Raw genomic sequence first — 17,741 nt, 5'->3', positions numbered from 1 at the left:
GTTAACCATTAATGGTTATTGGAGACTTTGGGGATTAAGTGGTTGAAGGTTGAAATCTTTCAAAGGTTATCCAAGACTTTGAGACATTTAGTGGTTGAAGGTTGGAAGCCTTTAATGGTTATCAAAGACTTTTAGGCTTTGAGAAGTGACTCCATTTTGCTTAGGAATGTGACAATAATTAGGGGATGGATTAGGCTAATTAGGAAGGGGTTAGAAGAATCTAGAAGGGGATTAGATTTTGCAAGTGGATTTGGTGGGTGAGGGAAAATAGGATTTTATTTAAAATAAAAATTCATTTATTTCAATAAATGTGTGCAAGTTGTATTTGGATAAATATTCAAATAAATCTTAATTTATTTAAATGAAAAAAAGGAAGATAAAGCATTAAAATGCTTGAAGACTTTGAGGGGAAGCATTAAAGGCTTGAAGACTTTAAGGAAAACCATTAAAGTCTTAAGAAGACTATAGAAGGAAGCCATCAAGTTTGAAGACTTTAAAGCCATCAAGTTTGAATACTTTAAGGGAAACCATTAAAGGCTTCAAGTGGGTGAGGATAAATAGGATTTTAAATAAATAATTTATTTAAAATAGTTGTGCAACTTGCTTTTGTAGGAAAATACAAGTGGGTGGAGGATAAAGGTGATTTAAATAAATGATTTATTTATTTAAATGTGAGAGGTGGGATTTTGGGGGATTTAAATAAATATTAATTTATTTAAATGTGAGAGGTGGGATTTTGGGGGATTTAAATAAATATTAATTTATTTAAATGTGAGAGAAGATTTAATTAAACAAATATGATTTATTTATTTAATTAATGGTATGAATTTGGTTAAGTGAATTAAATCAAATAAATTGAATAATTTATTTAATTAATAGGAGAAGAGGGTTAAGATGAATTAATTAAATATTAATTTAATTAATTATTAATTGATGGTTAAATAATCAAATAAATACTAAGTATTCATTTAATTAAGTGGACATATTTATGTGACTACAGATATAAAAGGTTTATTTCATACTTTATCTTCCCGTAGATAAAAAGTCACATAACAAGGAGGCTATTGCACATGCTCCAATTATCGTTTCTCCAGACAAAACCAAATATTTCATCATGTATAGTTATGCTTTGAAGCATACCATGTCCGTCATCTTGATGCAAATGAATGAAGAGGATATTGAGTTTGTTATTACTTTCATGAGTTGTCCATTGAAGTCTCATGAATTGAAGTATTCCATAATAGAAAAGTGTGCTTTCACTATTGTTAAGGTAATGAAACATTTTAGGTTTTATATCCTTAATTATCATACTCTTGTTTTGGTCCCTAACATATCTGTCAAATCTATTTTAACTCAACAAGAATTTGACACTAAGAGAGGTGACTGGATTGCCAAGATCCAAGATCCAAGAGTATGACGTAGAGATCGATCCTACAAATCTTTTTTATGATAAAGGTTTATGTTAACTCATGGATAAAAATAAACCTAATGAAGAAGAAGGTGAAACTTCTGGATCTTTCTCTCAAGTTATTTTGGTTAGTACTACTAATGAATGGTATTCCAATATTGTGTATTTTCTTGCATATGGAGAATGCCCTTGTCATTCAAGTTATAAGGAAAAGAGGAACATTAATCTCAAAGCTACAAACTTTGTCCTTTGGGACAATTGCCTATAAAAAAGAAATATTGATGACACCTTCTTGAGATGTGTTGATAAAGAACAACAAGAGAAATTGTTGGCATCTTTTCACAGTTTGGATTGTGGTGGACATTTTTCTGCACTAGCCATGGCTCATTAAATTTTGAGGGCTAGATATTATTGGCCCACAGTTTTTCAGGATGCATATAAGTGGGTGCGTAAGTGTGATCTTTGTCAACAGTTTGTTGGAAAGAAAAAGTTGGCAACCCTTCCTTTGAAGCCAATTGTAATTGAAGAACCTTTCAAGAAATGGGCAATTGATTTCATTGGTGTCATCAATCCATCCTCAAGTTTTGGGTATACATATGTTCTCATAGCGACATATTATTTCACCAAGTGGGTGGAGGCTATTCTAGTCAAGCATGCTACTTCAGAAGTGGTTTGTCATTTCCTCAAGGAAAATATCATATGCAAGTTTGGTGTCCCACACAAGATTATAGTAGATAAAGCAATTAATTTTTCTTCTTGGGAAGTGACTCAATTTTTCTTTGAATATGGTATTACGCTCATTTGTCTGACTACTATCCATAAGGCAATGGTCAGGCAAAATCTAGAAATAAGAACCTGGTCACTATCACCAAGAAGTTGGTTGATGAAAATCAAAGATTTTGGCACAAGGTGTTGTATGATGCTTTGTGGGTGGATCACATTACTCCTAAGAAAACCATTGGTATGTCACCATTTTAGTTGTTGTATGGATTCAATGCTAAGATTCTAATTACTCTAGAGATACCGGCCTTAAGGTTGGCAAAAGTCATTAAAGATGGTACTTATGAAAGTTCCATTGACATAAGGATCATGTTTCTTACTCAGTTAGAGGAACAACATGCACATGTGGTGGATCACATTGTGGAACATAAGAGGCAAGTCAAGGTTCTCTTTAACATGAAAGCAAAGAAAAGAGAATTCAAGGTTGGTGATCTCTTCCTTCTTTGGGAAAAGTGATGAGAACCTAAAGGCATGCATGGGAAGTTTGATTCCCTATGGATAGGTCCATTCACAATTCATGAATTTTGTGGAAATGATAGTTATCTCCTTGCATATGATGATGGGACTATGTTTGTGCTATCTCATAGTGTATAACATCTCAAATTATTCACTCAGTGAAGTTGTGAAATACCCTTATAAATATGTGTACAACCTTTTATTTTTGTGTCTTTTCTTGCATCTTTGTCTTTGCTTGACTCTGTGGCCCAATGGAACAAATGAAGCCAGTTAGAGTTCTAGGATTCTACTACTTTCTAATTGTTTCAAAGAATGATCAGGAAAATAGTTCCCTAGTCAGAGCTAGCTATTATCCCAATTTCAGCTGAACACAATTTTGGGATAACCCCCACATTTTTTGTCCAAAATTGTGGCCCATAAGCTCTAAGCTCATTTTTATTTAAAGCGATTAATTTATCTTTCGGATCATTTTTTAGAGTAAGTTTCATTTTTGGTCATTTGGGTGTATTGTCAGACCTTAAACTTGACACAACACTTAGAATGATCATTTAGATGCAAATTGAGTTCATGAACCTGAAATGCACATTTGGGTACAAATTAAGTTCATAAACCTAATTTCCACCACTTTAATGCCCACAACTTGGTACATTTATGTCTTCTAATTTGAGTTTTAATAGGAGTCATTTGTCCCTTTGAATCCATTTTTATAATTTTTGATTTCATTTTTACCTTGCTCTTTTGGTTCGCAAGGCAAAGTTAACTGATTCCTTTCTTTTTTCATCTTGATCAAGTCGTTTATTTCCAAGTATGCTACATTTTTCTCTTTCCTTTTATGTTTTTTCCTTTGTTTTCATTTTTAAGCTTAGGGTTTATGATTGTTCGGACCCATGGCCTTGAGAACCCTCTTTTTACTTTGTTTTTTGATCTTCCCTCTATATGATTCAAGACCATGGCTCTGAATCAGACCATAATGTGTTGCATTATGGTGTGGTTTGGGTCCATGAACTCAAATTATCTTTGTTTGCTTGAGCGTTGATTGTCGCTTCTTGTAGTTAGGGCTTGTAGGCCCAAAATACACCTTACCCATGCTCCTTTGTGTAGTCTGAGTCGGCAGGCCCGACCTACACTGTTCTTCATGTTGGGAAAAATGGTGTCTCAACCTTGCATTTATGTGAGGTTACTATTTATAGTAAGTTTTCATTTGAGCATGAAATGGTGCAAAATTCTCCCTGAAGCTTCTGGTTGGTTAGATAAGCATTTCGGTAAAGTTTCGTCACAAGATCACAGTCGGTTTTGAAGATATTAAAATTTCCATTTTGGAGGGGTGCGATAAAGTGTTTAAACTTAATTTTGAGGGCTTTAGAGGCTCCGAAACATCCTAAAAAGTGGGCATAACCGGTGCGATAAAGTGTTTAAACTTAATTTTGAGGGATTTAGAGGCTCTGAAACATCCTAAAAAGTGGGCATAACAAGCATAGCTAGTTACGAGGTGATAGAGCACTTTGCGAGCTTTCTGGTGCTTCAAACGGTTCGTCAATCGGACACCCGGTTCTCAAGTTATGGCCTTCGGAAGTTTGAACTCCTGAAAGAGGAAAAATAATTTTGTATCGGACACATAAATGAGCTGTAAAAGGGAGGAGTACGTGTCATAGGGCATCTAGAAGGGAGATAAGGTTGGCTACACCTCATTGGGTGGTTTTAGTCCATGGTTTTGTAATACCATTTGACGGTTTCTTGTATTGTATCTCCTATATATGAGGTGCGTGAGATAGAGGTTGTATGTAAGAGTCTTATGGCTATTGAGTTGCCTCTGAATCTCTGATTAGTGGTACTCCTGCGAAGAGCTTGCTCTGCAAGTATATTGTAATCTGTTTTGATTGCTGAATAAAATATTGAGCTGCTTTTGGAGTGTGGGGTTTTTCTCCCGAAAGGGTTTTCCCCACGTAAATCATTGTGTTGTGGTATGAATGTTATTATGTCTATTTCTATTTTCTGTAATTGTTATAACAATCTGAAAAAGTTGTGCATTATCCTCCTCTCAAGGTTAGTGTAGGAAGTTGTTTCCGTTACTTAACTTCCTTACACTTCATTTGTATTGCCAATCTTTGGTGTGGGTCGAGCTTACAAACCCGAACCACACCATCTTTGAGTGTTGTGGTGTTGTTCTTGTCCGTCGACCCGACCCACTCTAGACTTAATTTGGAACCACCATTTGGTGTAGTTCAAGTCGACGAACCCAAAAACACATTCAAACATTACTGTTGGGTGTAGTTCAGGTCCGTCGACCCGACCTACATCTCATCATACATGCTTTTGATTTCATCAGTGTTGTTCGGGCATATGGACCCAAACTTCACTAAAGGAACTTTTTCATTGGATTTGTTTGAGTTCATAGACCCGAACTATACCTGTTGGTTTTTTATCTTCCCAAATGATGTGATTTGGGTCCATAGACATGAACTACACCCCAAGTTACTTGCTTTTTAGATGTAATTTGGGCCTATGGATCCAAATCACTGAAATCTTGTTTGACCTTCCAAGATGTAATTCAGGCCTATGAACCCGATTTATATATTACATATACCTTTTCCACTTTGAAGTGCAATTTAGGTCCATAGTCCCAATGCACATGTAAACAATAATATGTCTAATTTTGCCAATGTACAGATCAGGTCTATAGGCCCGATTTACACTCAATATTTAAAAAACAATCTAAGTAAAAATTGTCCCAATGTTGATGATTTATCAGTATTGAAGATATTTTTCCACTAATTCTGGAGGACCTTTTTGAACCCTGATGTAGTTCAAGCTATTTATAGATGGCAAAACCGTTTCCAGGAAAGGAAACAATGAAGTCCAAGAAACAAGATCCTCATCCGATCTTTACACCATCTGCAGTGGCATCGAATATCAAAAATATCAGGGACATAAAGATAGGCCACGTGGATATTGATAAGTTCCTGAGGCGGGTAGAGAACCCTCCACACTACTATCTAATTTAACCCACCATTAATAGTAGTGTAGACACATAAATCTATCCACTAAATTAAATAAATATTTAATATTTGTTTAATGCACTAATGTTCTTCTATTAATTAAATTTACATTTAATTAATTCATTTCAACCCGATTCTACTATTTTAATTAAATAAATTATTTAAATTAAAAATTACTAACTATAGTCCAACTATTAAATAAATCTATCAATTTATTTAATTCCCCCGCTTTTCCTCTCATTTAAATAAATTTAACATTTATTTAAAATCTCCATTCAAAATCCTCATTTAAATAAATAAATATTCATTTAACAATCCTCCCATCCACTTGCATTCTCTTACAAATGCAAGTTGCACCATTATTTTGAATAAATAAATGATTTATTTAAAAATCCTATTTACCCTCACCCACTTGCATTCTCCTACAAAGCCCACTTTCTCACTAACCCTACTTCTAGATTCTTCTAATCCCTTCTAAATTAGCCTAAACCCCCTACTAATCACTTGCACAATCCTAAACCCAAATTAACCTCCAATCCATCATCTCACCCATTTAAGAATCTTACAAAGTCTTAAAGGCTTCCCTTATTCAAGAAGTTAACCCACATGGGTCTTGTCCCCTTGACCCCAAGCCTAACCATGGGTAAACCTTGCACAAGAGTTTACCCATTGGATAATAGCTATATCCAATAACCGAGCCACATGAGGTTACCCTCATGTCTTCTCAAGCATTAAATGCTTCTTCCTTCTCCTCTCAAGCCCTCTCATGATGCCACTTGTCACCATTGCATTGGTGGAAGTTGCAAACATGTATTGAGGATCACGCCCACCTCATGCAATCCTACCCCTTGCTAAGACAGATAAATCTTGACCCTTCAATCAACCACTTTAACTATAAAAGGAGCCTCATTCCTCAAGCAAAGGAGGAAGTATTGTGAGCATTGTTACTATGGTTGCATAATCATTTTTACCTAATCTTTCTCATGGCATAGCAATTCTAGCTTGTAAATTTACGTAGCAATAGAACTACACTTTCAACCACATTCAATCCTTCATTTGACATCCATGGCTTCATGCTAAAAGTTGAGGCTACACTCAAGAAAGCTTTGGATCTTGGAGAGGAGAATAACAAGGGAGAGGAAACATGAGCATCATGGGAGCATCTTAGGGAGTCTCTTCTCCCTTATTTTCATTTGTTTGTCTTTCATTTGCATGTTTTTTAATCTCTTTTGATATGTATATGAAGGTTTGTTCATTCATTTTTGTTTTGGTTGAAATTAACATATTGACGCTTGAGCTTTATTTTTGGCTTGTTCTCCTTTCATGTGCATCAAGTAGCATTCATTTAGTTGTAGCTTTCCCTATGTCAGCTCATAATCTAGAGTTTGTGCTTGAAGTGGCGAATCACTTTGATCTTGTGAGTCAAAGTGTAAAGGATGCAGATGGCAAGGAAGTGATTATGTTGAATGAGGATTTCTTTGAATCCTTATTTAAGTGTCCTAGTATAGGTCAATATGCAGATATAGATATAAAGTTTGTTGAGGCCTACTATGAGAAGCCCTTAGAGAAATCCAGGAGGAATATTAATGACAACTGGTTAAAGACTCCCAGGCCTACCATTTCCAGATGGCCTAAGATCTTTCCTTGAAGTGACTTCAAGGAGGAAGTGAATGACTTGATTACTCTTATTAGTAGAGTAAAAGAGCTTCCCACTTCTACATACTATGACTAAATGTATCAATACATTCATATCATTAGACAAAACAACAATAAGATCTTTTGGGGTAAGCAAATCAATGACACCTTGTGCGAGCAACTCACTGAGGTACCTACCACCTTGAAGTTCTACATGACTTCCTACTTGGTGTATGTTGTTGCTGCTATGAGGAATTTTGCAGGATTGTCCTCAAAAGGCGATAGAAGACAAGTATCGATTTGGAAACGCTATTTTCAATTAACTCTTAAAGAAAGTTTACATCATTTTAGATGGGTTAATGATCCCTTCTTTGGTTCATATATGTGTATGTTTGACAAGAAACTTGAGAAGAATAAGATTTCCAATGAAGCTTGAGAGGTTGTCAATCAATATGGATGCATGTTCTTATAGTTTCCTACCTTCACCTATCTAAGGATAGGATGTTATGATGATCAAGATTTCATGCTCCCAAGGTACCCATGTCTAATAAAATTGTTTTGATGGGTTAACAAGGTAAATGGTGGTGGTTCAAGAGAAACAATTTGGTTCTCATTAAATAGGATTTTAATTTTTTTTTGTCTAGTGGGAGATACTATATCATATCACTTTTCAAAGAAAGAGCTATGGAGGATGAGATGAGAAGAGTGACTATGAGGCAATTCAAGTCCAGGAATGATTTTGATTACAAAGGTGTGAAGAACACACTAAAAAATAACTACACTCGTGTTCATAGAGTTGAAGATATCTGGTCTGATTGTAGAATTAAGGAAGATATCAGGAGACTGGACTATTGTCATCTCACAAAAGATCGAATAATCAATCTCAACCTAGCTGATATTCCTAATGACTTGGTTGATGGTGGTAATGTCTTGGATCTAGTCTATGAAAATAAGAAGATTGACAATACTCCTCTCCCTTTTCATCCAATGGTCTAAAAAGGAGGTGGTTTCTATAAGAGCCAAATTTTAAAGGATTCTTGCAAATACAAATATTTGGCTAACACAAAAAGGAATCTAGTTGAATCCATTTCCCACTGGATCAAAGGATGATACAGTTGGGCATGTTGGAAAGAGATCGAAATTGAGAACAAAGAACATGCAAGATCTTGTCACTTCTCCTAAATCTCCCAAGTACAATTTCATTGTAGGAACAAGTAAAAGGAAGGAACAAGAAAAATCTTCTACTTAAGAATCCCAACAGGATAAAGAACAAGAACTAGAAGAAGGGGAGTGCAAGGATGAACCTATTGATGTAGACCAACTTGAGGAGGAACAACAACATCAAGAAGAGCAAGAAGAAGAAGAGTTTGATGAAGAACTAAATCTGGAGACATAGAAGGTCATGTTCCATAGGTATCAAGTCCTATTTTAATTACTACTTCTCTGCAGGTTCATTTTTCTGAATCCATGCCATTTTGGTCCACTGTTTCATATATGTCAAATTCTCCTAGTGTGACCATTACTATTGTTTCTTCTTCTTCTAGTGAAGTTGTCTTAGACACTCCTCAAGATAAAATTAAAAATATTTTCTCCACTTTTCCAAATTTGTCTAAAGTATCTACATCCATTTTTGATGACTTTGACAAGTTTATGTCAGATATGGGGCCCTTGTCTAATGTATTAGTTGTTGAAAACCCATCTTTTGTTATGACTTCCACTCCTCCAATTGTAACTATTGTTGTTCAAGGCCAAGGAACTTCTTCCCAACCATTAGCTATAGGTGTTGATGATTATTCCATCCTACCACCTCGATTGCTTTCTAACACTACCAAGAGGAAGAAGCAAGCTATTTCTCCTAACGATTTTGATTTCGATCAAATAGTGCTTGTCAAACCAAAGACCGTAAAGAAAGCCAAAACCATCTCAAGGGTTAAGGTAGATAGTGCTAAGAACAAGTAAGTAGAAGTTTCAAAGCCACCTCCTGATAAAAATATAAGTGAAGTCCAAGTAGAGGAATATGTGATAAGAAAGGTTGAGCTTGGGAAACAAACCCATGAAGGTACAATGGAAGATGCTTAGTCATCTTGTGATACTTTTGTGGCAAGATACAATGAAGAAAAGGTCAAGAAAGATAAGCTTAAGGCACAAGTAGAGCAACTCACCATTGTGTTTATTAAGATCACAAATTCTTCAAAGTTGACCGAGCTAGTGACACGAAAAAATGGATGGCAAGATGCTCAGTCAAGGAACCTACCTTTTGAGTTCTACCACCAAATTGATAAAAAATATGCAAAGTGTTCAATTTGAACTGGATGCGGCACTAAAAGTATACTTGGAGGTAATCACCACTCATGAAAAGGATTTTGATGCCTAGAAAAAGCTCAAGGATTTCTCTCTAGATGTTTTGGTTGATCATGATGTGATTCCTTCTAGGAAAATGTATGTCTAGTACAAAGAGTTGCTAAAGCATCATATGGAAGTTTTAGAGCAACTCATTGAAGATATAGAGGAGGAAAAGAGTTTGGGTGAGAAGATAGTGAAAAGGATCACCAACAATATTGATGAGCTTCCTTGTAACTTACTTGATCAAGATCATAAGCTACTACCCCTAGATCTAGCCATACAAGAGTTCAGTTTGCTTGTCCAAGTTGATGTCAAGAGAGTTGATTTCACTCTGTTGGACACAAGATGCCACTGAAAGGGGGGTTGAATCAGTGGTTTCCAAAATTTACCTTCTTTATCCTTAGGTTCATGTACCGGTTCCTTATACAAATTTTACCTACATGTAAGATAAGGCAAGACAACACAATGAAAACACACAAAAGGGGCACATCACATAACATTGGTTATACGAGGAAAACCCAAAGTGGGGAAAAACCTCAGTGAGAAATGTTGGTGGAGACCTTATGCTCCAATCCAACCTCATAATGAAAATTTGATTACAATATCTGGGGCACCAACCCAAGGAGCACCAACCCCTGATTTAGGGCACCAACCCAAAGAGAACCAACCCATGCATTGAGCTCCAACTCAATGATCACCAATGATAACTTAAAATTAATACACAAGTAATAACCCTGTTACAAATGAGTTTTGTAACACCTTCAAGCCATCTGTTGGTTGCCTCTTTCCTTTCACTCTTCCTCTGTTATACCCGTCACTTCTTTGTCTGTCTTAATCGCTCTTCTCTGCTTGCTGACTCCACCGATTTCTTTTGTTTGTAATCTCTGCTGATCTAGATCATCCACACATTACATGCAGATCTGTCGATTCTCTGCAATGCACCTTTTTGCCTCAATCTTCTTTGTCACACTTTTTCTTCTCATGTCAGATCTTCTTACTCATTCTTCACACTTGTAACAGTATGATCTCCTCTATGCTCTTCCACACTTTGCTGGTTCACACACACACCTTACCGTTTTCTCCTTCAACACACAATCACTTAAGATTTTCACCACTATGCCTTAGACTGATTTCTTCACTCGCAGAGGCACACCCACATCCTATCCAGCATCCCTGATCATCAATTATGACTTGCATATTTATAAATAAGTCTTCCCACCAAAAAACAATTGAAACTTTAGGTAGTTAGGGTTTCTTCATCGACCCTGAGGCAAACTAAATCCAATCAGATCTCATCAAATCTGATCTCCTTGATTGATGAACTGCAACTCATCAATCAACACCGCCATTTTCATGCCTTCCATAACACGCCTTCTATATTTAACAATCTACATTTAATTTGTTAGTTGATCTCTTGGTCAATCACCAAGAATGATTTGGCGGTTTCCTTCACCTACTTTGATTTTCTCAATCAGTTTGTCCTAGATCTTTGTTGTTTGTTTGCCGCATAAGTGTCGACCTGCCATCATCTACCTTGCCAACAGACACTTCACTGACACACCATGCCAACTTGTGCATGCATGTTTGCCACTTCAACTCCACATGGCCACTTTGTTGGTGTCCACCTATGCGCATGCCTCCATGTCAGTTTGGACTATGTCACTGACCAACCCACAACTGAGTTCATCTACCGACTCACTAACCCTGCCAGTTATACCCTAACCAATCTATCATCAACCTTGCACCTTTCTTCTCTTCCGGTGGAGCACCTAAACTGGTCAGCACACTTGCCAACCTTCCTCATATACATCTTCATCATATGAGATCTTAACACCTCTACACCTTGTCAGCTTTACCGGTGGACATACTTACCAGTAACAACCTTGATGACACCATGTCATCAACCTTCAACAAACTCCATCTTCAATCTGGCAATGTCCTCTGTCTACAGTTGTTCCAACTTTTCCCTCTTCATCATTTGACTGGTCCTCCTCTTAACCGATTTGCCAAGATGGCAAACATATCCTTCCTTCTATGTACCGACAACTCAACACATCTACCTTTGTAGATCTGGTACACATCTCTGATATTAAGGTCAGGAGGCTTCCTCATCATTCACATTTGTCATCTAGTCTATGCATCCAATCTCCTACCTTTGCTTCCTCTAATTGCCTTCTCTCAGAAGGATATGATGCATTTCATGCGTAATAGGAGATAAGCTCCACTTACCGGTGGGAGTGGATCCTTTTCATCTGTAACCTGCAATACACCAATGTGGCTTCCTTGTTTGAGAAGCATATCTTCAAACATGCACATGTGATTTGGTTGGGGTACATCCACTGTCAGTCATCTCTTCAAATGGTGATTTCATCTTTATCCGATGGGAGTCATGTTGTTTGACATCCACAAAGCATATCGATGGCCTGCACATACTTCACCTCCGGTGTTGATGTGATTTAGATAACATTCTCCCTCTTCATCACAATCAACCGACCATCATCTTGCTCTCTTATAGATGTCATCATTTACTGGTTGTTATATCATACCGGTCCCCTATCCATATCTTCAACACAAGTCAAACACTAACTTGTGTACCGGTGACTCCAATGGCCATTGTGTTGAATGGAATTCTCTCCCTTACCGGTGACCTACTAAGCTAGGTGACATCAAAGACATCACATCTGATATGCATCAATGACAATGTTGCACATACATCCCTTATACCAGTTTCCATCCTATACCGGTTGACATCAATGACAACACAATACCAACAATCTCCCCCTTTGGCATTGATGTCAACACATGTAGTATCTGACATACTACATATTCTCTCTCCCCCTTTGTGTGATCCATTGATTCTCACACATGTAGTATAAAACATACTACATAATCTCTCTCCCCCTTTGACAATAATGGCAAAGGGCACTGACAATGTTTTCTCTCCTCCTTATGCCTACTGGGCATTGACAAAGTTTTCTCTCTCCTTTTCCTCTATCGGATGCTTCTCCTCCTTCAACCATCATTTGTTACATCCTTTCAAATCACAACACTTGAGATGGAGGGCTCAACCACCAACTGACACCAATTTCTTAGGAACCAAGTGTATATGCAAACTGGAAACACATGCATATACAAGACTGAGACCAAGTGAAGGCACATGTGTCAGTGAATACAACATACTTGCCGGTCAAACTGCATCCTCCCCTTGATATGCAGAAGCCATTCTGACCCCAAAATGCTGATATCAAGTGTTGAGGCTAACATTGATACCAATTGTATCTCTTCCAATACCAAATGCATGTTCTCTTGTGTAAGCAACTTTCTCTCTTAGCAAGCAATACTCCTGGTGATCCGGTTGTTATTTCAACTGAATATGCATTGAAATATATCACAATCCCAGATACCTTGAAAGACACAAGCATACCAGTAAAGCCATAGACACTTACACACCCTCTGTGTCCTGCAAGTTTGATACTAGTTAGAAAACATGGATGTTAAACCCCCTTGAATCATGCATCTTAGGTCCACATTGCCGGTCAGGTCGAAAACTAGAGCTCCAATCTTTACCATATATCGATTAAGTTGTGTATATGTGATCAATTTAATGATCTATCAGCTCCATTATATCTACCACAACCTATGGCATGATCTTGGATACACACAATGCCATACAATATCATCATCATGCCATAAATTAAACTGGTTAGCCCACAAAGGATGCATGCATACATAATCAACAACTGAGCCACTATATGTCATTCAGGTCTTCTCCAATACCACCTGAAACATAAACTTCTCATTCCATGCTATCAGGGCTAATGCAATGATCCCAAACCTCACTGTCTTACATAACCTGCAAGTACCTGTTATCATATATATATTAGTTACATCCTACACATACCGGTTTCTTGTACCGGTCCATCATCACTATCGGAGCACCTTCCTATAGCTCCTGTCTTCTTGTATCAATTTGTATCTAATCTCAATTGCAAATTTGCCAACCATTGACACATGCAGTAGTGATCCATCTTTCACTTGTAGGTGTGTAGCCAAGGCAACCACTATACACACTTCCCATCTCATTTTCTTCTTTCTTACCGGCAGCATCATGTTCTTTCATGTGTCCTCTTCAACTGAAGGGGTGAATGATAAGGTTAGTGTACTAATCCCCCTAAGGTATTGCATCTCCTTTAAGCCTTAGGAGCTATCACATGTGCTTTGAATGCACAATGTCGGTCCATGGTCCTAATTTCTTCCTTCTTCTTCCACACCTGCATGGCTTCATTTTTCTTCTCATTTTCAGTCTTGGGAGCAGATATTACCTTATTTTGCTGATTGATCCTTTCTCTACCAAATTATGCATCATGACTAGAAGCATTGTTTTAGTAGCAAACTACATTCATACCAAGCAGTTGCCTTGAGGACCTTCTGCCAAACCGGTTTGACCACCTTCATCTGCTCATGCCATTGTAACCGGCTACCAGAACCAGTGGACCTCTTGATCCTACAGTAGCAAAACCTCTTCTCCTTTTGTTCCATGAAACATTTTGTCTTTCAAATTATCTAAACCCATTTTCATACTGAGCATAGCTGCTAGACCAGTTACTACATGACTGGACGTTCATCCTTCTGCAATCATGACTTTTATGGCCAAACCTATTGCACCTCCAACATACAACAATATTGTCTCTAGGAAGAGCAAACTGTCTATTTATAGACTTCATTATGCATTCATCTTCTCTATGGCCATATTCCTTGCATGCAAAATAATAACCAGAAAAAGGAGGCTTGTGACCTACAAATTTGTTTTTCCAAGCATGGCGAGATCTTACCGGTTTAGTATCTCCATTTCTGCTTCTCTGAGAATAGATCCTGGGTTGTCCATTCTTTGCATTTCTTCCATCTGATCTCTTCTTTTCCCACACTTTCTTTGTCTTGTGGGTGGTAGAATTTCTTTGTCCTCTACCGGTAGGAGGTCTTCTTTGTTGTGTTCTCATGTTCTTGCTTTCAGTGAATCTGCATTCTCCCATCTTCCCTTTTCCTTTGGGATCTAAATTGTTTCTCCTTCTTGCAACACCTGTCTTCAGCCTTGTTTGCATGTCTTCACCAGTTGTGGTTAGATCAACCTTCTTCCGGAGAGCATCTCTAAGTGTGAAGGTATGACCCAAGTTATCTCCATTTGAGGAGACAAACAAAATGTCATTGTGGGGGACATTCTTGTTGGTGGAGCATTCACCAACACCACTTCCTAATCCATTGGTATCCTTGGCATGCTTTTTCTTTTTCAACATTTTGTCAAAGGCATCATTGCTGCCATCAAACTGGATTCTTACCTTGAGCTCATCCTGACATTTCTCAAGGTTATTTCAAAGAATCTCCATTTCTCCTACCAGCTACTGATATTCTTTATCCTTGACTTCTAGCTCAAATACTAGATCATTACACTGACACACCTTGGTGTCTTCTTGTTGAGTCTTTAATTCTAAGACACATTTCTCAGATTCTTCAAGGCACCTGATCAACCGGTTCTGCTCCACAATTACAACATTCTTGAATAACTTGTACTCATTCCTCACTCTACTAAGTTCTTTGAGTGCACTTACAAGTTCTCCTTTAAGATCAACTTTTGCTTCTTCTTCTTCTTCACCTTCACTATCACTGCTAAACACATCTCGCCGATGGGATTTATTTGCCTTATCACTTTCAGATGTGTGCTCCTCACTTTCTGTCTCTTGGGCCATGAAGAGATGAGTTTCTTCATCATCATTACTGCAACTGCTGACTGATCTGCCTTCTACACCTATACATGTATTTGTTGCACTTTTATTCTTACTTTCACAATCTGATCCAGCAGTGGTAGGCTCATTACCATAGAGATTCTTAAATCTATCCCACGAGCTCTTAGCAGACTTGCACTTATCCACCTTTGAAGAAATGTCACCAGATAGTCCACTGAATATAGCCTTCATGGTTTCTTCATTGCACTTAGATCTTCTTTCTGCATCTGAATCGATGGGAGGATTGACTTTACTAGGGCAGCCATTTACAATAGATATCCAGACATCATACCCTAATGAGGATAGGTAGACTTCCATTCTGTAACACCAAATTGAATAGTTAGACCCATTAAACACTGAAGCAGAGATTGACTCAAAACAACCCATTGTGTCCTTATACCAGAATCTACCCAAGCTGGAGAAAGCTTATCAACCGGGAACCTAGGCTCTGATACCAATTGTTGGACACAAGATGCCACTGAGAGGGGGGGTGAATCAGTGGTTTCCAAACTTTACTTTCTTTATCCTAAGGTGCATGTACCAGTTCCTTATACCAATTTTATCTACCGGTAAGATAAGACAAGACAACATAATGCAACCACACAAAAGGGGCACATCACATAACACTAGTTATATGAGGAAAACTTATAGTGGGGAAAAACCTCGGTGAGCAATGTTGCTGGAGACCTTCTGCTCCAATCCATCCTCACAATGAAAATTTGATTACAATATTTAGGGCACCAACCCCTGCACCGAGTTCCAACTTAGTGATCACCAATGATAACTTAAAATCAATACATAAGTAATAACCCTCTTACAAATGAGTTTTGTAACACCTTCAAACCATCTGTTGGTTTCCTCTTTCATTTCACTCTTCCTTTGTTATACCGGTCACTTATTTGTTTGTCTTAATCCATCTTCTCTGCTTGCTGACTCCACCTATTTCTTCTGTCTATAATCTTTGTCGATTTGGATCTTCCACACATTACATGCAGTTCTGTCGGTTCTCTACAATGCACCTTTTTGCCTCAAACTTCTTTGTCACACTCTTTCTGCTCATGTCGGATCTTCTTACTCATTCTACATACTTGTAATGGTATGATCTCCTCTCTATTCTTCCACACTTTGTCGGTTGGTTCTTTGCAGGTTCACACACACACCTTACTGTTTTCTCCTTCAACACACAGTCACTTAAGATTTTTGCCACTATGACTTAGATCGATTTCTTCACTCGCATAGGCACACCCACATTCTATCCAGCATCCTTGATCATCGATTATGACTTGCATATTTATAAATAAGTCTTCCTGCCAAAAACCAATTCAAACTTCAGGTGATTAGGGTTTCTTCATTGACCCCGAGGCAAACCAAATCCAATCAGATCTCATCAGATCTGATCTCCTTGATTGATGAATTGCAACTCATCAATCAACATCACCATTGTCGTGCCTTCCAAAACACACCTTCTATATTTAGCAATCTGCATTTAATCTGTTAGCTGATCTCTTGGTCGATCACCAAGAATGGTTTGGTGGTTTCCTTAACCTACTTCGATCTTCTCAATCATTTTGTCTTGGATCTTTGTTGTCCGTTTGACCTCAAGCCGCAAACCTCTGCCACACATCCCATGAATCACGTAGTTGACATAAATGTCGACCTACAACCATCTACCTCACCAATAGAAACTTCATCAACACACCACACTGACCTGTGCATGCATGCTTGTCACTTCAACTCCATGTGGCCACTTTGTCAGTGTCCACCTATGCTCAGGCCTCCATGTTAGTTTGAACTTTGTCACTGACCAACACACAGCCGAGTTCATCTACTATTTTACTAACCCTGTCGGTTATACCCTAACCGCTCTGTCATCAACCTTGCACCTTTCTTCTCTTCCAGTGGAGCACCTAAACTAGTTGACACACTTGCCAACCTTCCTCATGCACATCTTCATCAAATGAGAGCTTAACACCTCTGCACCTTGTCAGCTTTACCGATGGACATACTTACCGGTAACCACCTTGATGACACCATGTCATCAACCTTCAACAAACTCCATCTTCAATCCAACAATGTCCTTTGTCTGCAGTTGTTCCAACTTTGCCCTCTTCATCATTTGACTGGTCCTCCTCTTAACCGGTTTGCCAAGATGGAAAACATATCCTTCCTTCTCTGTACCAACAACTCAACATGTCTACCTTTGCATATCCGGTACACATTTCTGATATAAAGGTCAGGAGGCTTCCTCATCGTTCACATTTGTCATCCAGTCTATGCATCCAATCTCTGAACTTCTCTTAGAGGGATATGATGCATTTCATGTGTAATAGGAGATAAGCTTCACTT

Source organism: Cryptomeria japonica, chromosome 10 (genome assembly GCF_030272615.1).
Source record: "Cryptomeria japonica chromosome 10, Sugi_1.0, whole genome shotgun sequence".
Taxonomy (NCBI): Eukaryota; Viridiplantae; Streptophyta; class Pinopsida; order Cupressales; family Cupressaceae; genus Cryptomeria; species Cryptomeria japonica.
The sequence above is the reverse complement of the archived record's forward strand: the minus strand, read 5'-3'. Positions refer to the sequence as shown.